The sequence below is a fragment of the Elaeis guineensis genome, chromosome 14 (genome assembly GCF_000442705.2).
Source record: "Elaeis guineensis isolate ETL-2024a chromosome 14, EG11, whole genome shotgun sequence".
Taxonomy (NCBI): domain Eukaryota; kingdom Viridiplantae; phylum Streptophyta; class Magnoliopsida; order Arecales; family Arecaceae; genus Elaeis; species Elaeis guineensis.
In genome coordinates this window covers 60,239,228-60,246,390 of record NC_026006.2, presented here as the reverse complement: position 1 = coordinate 60,246,390, position 7,163 = coordinate 60,239,228, and positions in this window count along the sequence as shown.

Sequence of the window (7,163 nt, the reverse complement as noted above, 5' to 3'; positions counted from 1 at the left end):
TAGCATATCATCCACATAGACTTTCATATTTTATTCAATTTATGTCTTAAATATTTTGTTGACTAGCCGTTGATAAGTAGCTCTGATATTTTTTAAATCGAAAGGTATTACTTTATAACAGTAGATGTTTTTATCGGTTACAAAGGCTGTGTGCTCCTCGTCTTCAGGTGCTATCTAAATCTGATTATATCTAGCAAATACGTCCATGAAGCTTAAGAGTCGGTGTTCCGAAGTCATATCAACTAGTTGATCAATTTTTGACAAAAAAAAACTATCCTTCGGACATGCTTCATTTAGATTTGTATAGTCAATGTAGATTCTTCATTTTTTATTGGCTTTTCTCTCGATCACTACATTGACAAGCTAAGCGGGATAATTAGCTTTTCTGATGAAGCAAGCCACGAGGAGCTTGTCGACTTCTTTGTCGATGATCTTCTGCCTTTCAGAAGCAAAAGATCTTTTCTTTTATCTCATCGGTCTAATCTTTGGATCAATATTTAATCGATGGGTTATTATCTTTGGAGGAATGCCTGGCACGTCAGTAGTCGATCAAGCAAAAATATCGATGTTTACTCTGAGTAGATTTAATAGTTGTTGCCACTTTGGATTAGACAACTGCGATCCAATTTGGACCATCTTCTTATGATCTTCTTCTTTTAGTGGGATGGAAACTAGTTGCTCGACTAATTCATCCTTTTCTTCATTTCCTCTTTGGTCTAATTTATCAACAGACAAAGAGTCTTCAGGTTGATTATTCTATGTGGAGACTAGAAAGCAACATCGGACTAGTTGTTGATCTCTACGTATCTCTCCGACTTCATTTTTTGTTGAAAATCGGATCAATAGATGATATGTTGAGACTACTGCTCTCAGGATATTAAGTTCAAATCGTCCGAGTATGCATTATAAGTCAAAAAAACTCGAACAACTGTGAATGTTAATAGAACAATACTTTGTTGTGGATCCATTTTTGCGATTAATGAGAGAGTAATTTTTCCTTTCACAGTAACTGCATCTCCAGTGAAACGACTAATGGTATCGAGACTCTTCTAAGTCGATCAGTCGATAGTCGTATTTGGAAGAAAGTCGAGTAAAAAAAAATATCTGTTGAGCTTTCATTATTAACTAATTTTTTTTTACATCATAATTTGCTATCATCATCGAGACAATGACAGCATCATTATGGAGAGTTTGTATTCTCTAAACATTATCTTCCAAAAAAGTAATTACATTATCGAGTCGTTGTTTCTTCGCCGACTCTTCTCCGAAAGTTGCCCCTCAGTTCTTCGATCGTCCGAAGATCATGTTGATTATTCCTGCCATTGGTCGATTGTTGACTGTCTTCTCAGCTTGCGGCTGAGGTTGTTCTTCGGTGGGAGGTTGAGTCAGACGATCGCATCAGAATTTTTTGAAGTAGCCTCATCGAATCAGAGCCTCTATCTCATCTCTGAGCTGGATACACTATTCGGTATCGTAACCATGATCATGATGAAACTGACAGTACTTCTTTCTATCACGACTCCTCGATGGTACTTTCATTGACAGGGGGTGTCGTAAATACTCTTTTTCTTCGATTTCCATCAATATCTATATATGGAGAGCAAAAGAGGATTATAGAAGTTATACCTGCCATAACTGTTCGGCTTTGGACTCCATTATCGAGGTGAATCTCGCTTATTGGTAATTGGCCGACTTGATTCGCTTGGAGCTCTACTTTTCTTCTGTTTCTTCTGTTGATCTTTTCTTTCTGTTTGACGTCGGTCAGAAGCAGCTTCATCCGTACGAATATACATATACGCGTGCTCTAAGAGTTCAGCATAGGTTTGAGGAAGAGTTTTGTCTAAAGAATAGGTGAATCTGGATCTCCTCAGACCCCTCTTTATGGTCGATATAGCCATATCTTAATTGAGGTCCCTGACCTCAAGTGTGGCCATATTAAATCGAGCCACAAAATCTCTCAACATCTCTGTCTCACCTTGCTTAATAGAGAAGAGACTGTCCGATGTCCGTGGCGGCCTTCAGCTAGTACTGAAGTGGGCCACGAAAGATTGTTCGAGCTGCTTAAAGGAGTTAATGCTCTCCAATTGAAGTCCAGAATATCATGCTCGAGCAGTCTTCTGAATAGTTGCCAGGAAGCCGATGCATAAGAGGACGTCGGTTGCCTTTTGAATCATCATGAGAGCCTTATAGCTCTCCAAATGATCGATCAGGTTAGTGGAGCTGTCATATGGCTCTATCTACAGATTCTTGAATCGAGACGAAATCGATTCATCCAGAATGCACTGAGAGAGAGGCTGGACAATGTGGAAGTCATACTCGTTGCAGGACTTTCGACTTTCCATTTGAAATCGGGTAAGTCGGCAGTCGATCTTCTTGAACTTGCATTCATAGTCGTCAAGCCACCGTTGTTGGAAAACTCCAGGGGTAGAACCCCCTGAAAAGCTTGAAGATGGAGAATGCCACAAATAATGGATGGCATGATGGGATTGCCGAGAACATGACTGTCCATCTTGATGAGGATGTCGAGACGGTCGTCGCTCTGGAGAAGAGGAGGATGAACGTTGTGGTGGGCAGCGGCTGTGCCTAGATGGCACTGACTGAGTTATCGGATCCTCCACCAGCGTAGCTGCTGCTGTTGCTGCTTTGTTGCTGTTGGAGGCTTTGGACCGCCTCCGTTAATACTTTCATTTGCTGCATAAGTATAGCAATTTGCACGTCCTTAGTGACCACAGGATGCGAAGAACTGTATTCTGCTATTAGAGATGGGGGAGGAACATCTTTCCGATGGAAAGACTGCCTTGCTAATCCTGTCGAGTGTTGAGCTCTGATTTTTGACATAATTGTTTATATTTTTTTCCTTCTTGATGCATCAATCTGTTGTGGTCAATCTTCTGTTGCGTCTGACGTCGGTGAAGAGTACCTGCAAAAAGAAGTCCACACTGATCGAAATTGTATCCGACGGGAACCCTCCGACGCTTAAGCCAGTGAAAAGTGGTGAACAGCAAATGAAGAATATTTGAAATGACAGCATCTCAATCCAGGATTGTCTTATCAATGCTATTTATTTACCTCATTTTTATAGATGATTCAAATGTAACCATCAAGTACGTAATCTCACTTTTTATGGCACTAAATTATCAGGCCATAATCATGGAGTTAATAGGCTGTTTATGCCCACTAATGACCGTGACACGTAGTTGATAACCACTGATAACGGTTAGATATGTAGATTCCGCACATTCCGACCTTATGTGATTGTGGAAAGATAAGCTGACTATATGTCGGTAGATCCGAATCAGCATCGATCGGTAACTCTGAAATACCGATGGTCATCAGTCGGATATTAACTAAATCATCGTGATTGTCCATTGATGATTGAGAATAGCCGATTATCGGTTGATCAACTGATTGTGAGTCAGCATACTGTGTTCATAAGGCCGACGTAAAATCGGAGTCGGGGATTGGTTGAATTGTCCCAACATTGCTGATATCATAGATGCTACGTTATTGTATATTCAGCTACAACCTGATGGTTGTGGATTCAGAATCTTGTGATGTGTTCTCCGAGTATTTATCATAGTCCGACTAAGCCCTACCCTCCGAAAAAATAATAATAAAAGAAAAAAAAATAGAAAAAAAGGTATAGGGACATTAAGGATCCTAAGACAAATAACACAACCTTTTATTTTGTTAGCAGGTGACAATTAGTAAATCATAATGCAGAATTTTGGGATTCTCTTCCGTAGTTAGGACTTTGAGTTGGTTTTGTTTCAAAGCCATGAGTGATGTATGAAAACACGCAAATTCCTTCAGTGGTGGACACATGGAAACCAAGAGCAAGAGGAAAAGATTCCCAGTAGTTCCATTGTTGAAAGTGCTTAGTAGTTTAAATTAGCAAGATGTTTGTCCATCCTTGTGATCTTTCATCCTTTTTGTGTGGGTCCTTTGAAGGCTCTAAGAGGTCTTTTTATGAGCTTTTTGTACGTGTGTGTCCTCTTCTGGTTGTTAGTTTGCTTGTATATCAATCAAATACATCTCTTGGTCCTCAGGTTACATTGTTCAAAGTATCCTCCACAAAGAGCAGTTCTGACAAGGCTAAAGTTTGTTGCATCTGAATCTCATCAATGATCTTCACTGAAAATTTCGGCACCACAAGGATTAATCTTCATTGAAAATTTCTTATCCCAGTTTGCCTTCACTCCTATTCAAGTCCGCCAACATGTCAGCTTTCTGTAGGCGGCCAATTGATACAGGACCGAAGTTTCAGGCGTACAACCAAATCTGATTGGAGATAATCACCAAAATACAATGAAAAATATGACATGGTCACTCCAATACCTGAAAACTCATTTGGAAATCAATTAACCTTTGCATGAACTGCAAATTAATCTTTTTGCCCTTGTTCAGGCAAATTTATTCTTTACTTCTTCCAACTTGGTCCAAAGCAGGTTTAGTTGGTCCAAATCTTTGCCCTTATTCAGGTTTTATCTCGAGCCTGATAGAAACCTGGTTGAGAAACCCACAACAATAACACAGACATCATAAGATAAATCCACAGGGATCTATATCTTGCCAACATATAGCACCACCATTGACTTGGCCTGGCAGCCTAACATACAAAAATAACACACCACATCTTTTTGCCTAATTGGTCTTGTAACTTGAAACACACAGCAACCGTATTTTCTCCTGGTGTTCTGCTACGTTTGTGTGATAATTGTAACTGGTCTACAAAGGCTCTTGCTTCCCTGCTCCCGAACAATTGCACTTGATAAAACTGCTCCAGCTCTAATTTGATCATATGATCAAAATTTTTGCAAAAGAGTAAGATTTGGTATTACATCCACGATCTCCACTCTGGTTTAGCATTCACCTTGAGATGAAATGAGCTATGTTCCATACAAACATATCGCCAAGTACCAAAGATCTTCTAGAAGGAAATGTAACTAACCTGGAAGAAATTGCTCAACACCTCAAATTTGAATAGTCATTCTTTCACAGGTACATCTTATGGCGGGTAGCGAACAAAGTCCAACATATAAAACATGCACCTCCGAGTAAATAGATATGCTTCAAAATCTTGGCCAGCCAAGCTTGGACCATAATTTTGGCACAGCTCTCTGTGACCCAGTTGAAGACAAACATGAGGTTGTCATCTACTTGTTAGCATTGGAATCAAACATGGGAACTGCCAAAGGCACGAGCAAGAAAAATGAGCACATTGAAGTTTTTATTTCCAGTTATAATCTGATAAAAAGAATTTAAAAAAATAAAGCACCACTTCAAGAAAAATCTAAATCACTCCAATTGCCAAAGTCATGAAAGTTACACCTTGTAATTATAGGCAAGTCAGAGGAACTTATTTTCAGACATTCAAGCACACATGTCACATGCCTACCTTGTTGGATGAATCAGAGGTTCCATGAAGGTTAGGACTGCAATCTGTCACAATTAAACCAGACCATGGATTTTGATGGTGCCCAATATGGCTAAATTCTAGCCAAGATGCATGTTGTGAAATGCGCATGTAGATGGAAAGAATGGAAATAACCCCAGATAATGCATGTTATACCTTAAGTTTCGAAAGCGAGTGCATCAGAGCCCCTCGGGCGGTAGTACAGGCGGAACGGCCTATGCTTCCACGCAAACGACCGGAGTTCAATGCGTGGGTGTCGATTAAATGAGGGACCAGATGCCCAATGCGCTGGTCAGGTGCGTACGGAGCGATTTCTGGTCCGCCTGGATGCCTGATAGGACACTGGGGTGACGTACTCACCAGGAGCTAGGGGATTCCCCCTCCTAACCCTGTGGTGGGGAGCCGCGGTCACCTGACTTGTCAAGTGAGTCGCCCTAATTTAGCGCATTGGATATTCCCTGGTGGAAGAGGGCTCTCATGGTTCGCCCAAGAGGGTTGCTATGCTGGGTCCCCCCTCCCCTCCTTTTATATAACAAAAAAAAAAAAAGCGAGTGCATCAGACAATAGCTTTGAGAGATTTGAATGCAATATTTTGGCACCGAAAAAGTATTCATTCCATAAGTCTGATGTTGATATTTCAATTGCAACGAGACTCAGGGTGCACAAGGTAGTTTTAAGAAATCTGTACTTGCAGTCAAATATGATCAAAAGTTTTGCTCCATCTAACCATGCTCATGGTACCCAACAAATTTCAAAATTGAGTACACACACACACACACACACACACACCACACCCACACCTAGAAAGCTGGGATATGATAAGGAAATTATGAAGGCCACTATAACCAATTAAGTGAGAATTTTCTTCTAATTGTATTGTGGATGAGTTAAAAGGGAAAAGGTGCTCCCCACAGAGTTACCCCTAGGTCTGCTTATTTATAATCATTCACTAAAACCAAAACTCTTTTGCTACGAACTTCGCATCTAGTCATACACCATATAAAGTATTATCAATATGGAGTTTATCTTCATGTTTTAAAGATGTTTCCAGCACATATTTAGTTCATTCACTTTCAGCAAAGAATCATAAGAGCAAACACAACTGGCGGTTAAGCTGGTCAGTAGGACCGTAAGACCAAGTTGTACTATGACTTTCAAGAGGAACCAAGTCTATAAAAACTCTTTTAGCAGGCTGCATATTAGCAGTCTAATGGATGAATCAATATGGCATATAATGACTAAATCATGTGGTTTTCAGGAAAAAATAGCATATACTCTAACAATCTGAATGTGAAAAAGAAATAGCAACAAAGGTGTCAGTGCGGGCACTCAAAAGTCAATGATCAGAATTTATGAATCTAACACACAAATCAAGGTTATTAAACTTACAGTGGGGACTCAGATAGTTAGATCCTATGGTATTCATTATTCAAAGCACTGATTTCATCTTGAGCTACAACAAGGCGATTCAAACAGAACTTTCCTGAAACAGAATTCATTTAATAAGATCTTAGCATAAGGTTATGATAACAGAATGAAAAAGGATTAATCTTGCCAACAAGGTATTCACTCAGAACACAGACTGGAAATTAAAGGACAATATGACTACATGGAACTCAGATGGTTCCAGAACCAGGAAGCTTAATCCAAGTGTAGCTTGGTCCCTAGCTTTCTCAGACAGACAAAAGCAAAAATGTAAATCTTTCATATGCATATTTTATTTCTCACATGTAAAAGGGAAACAGGG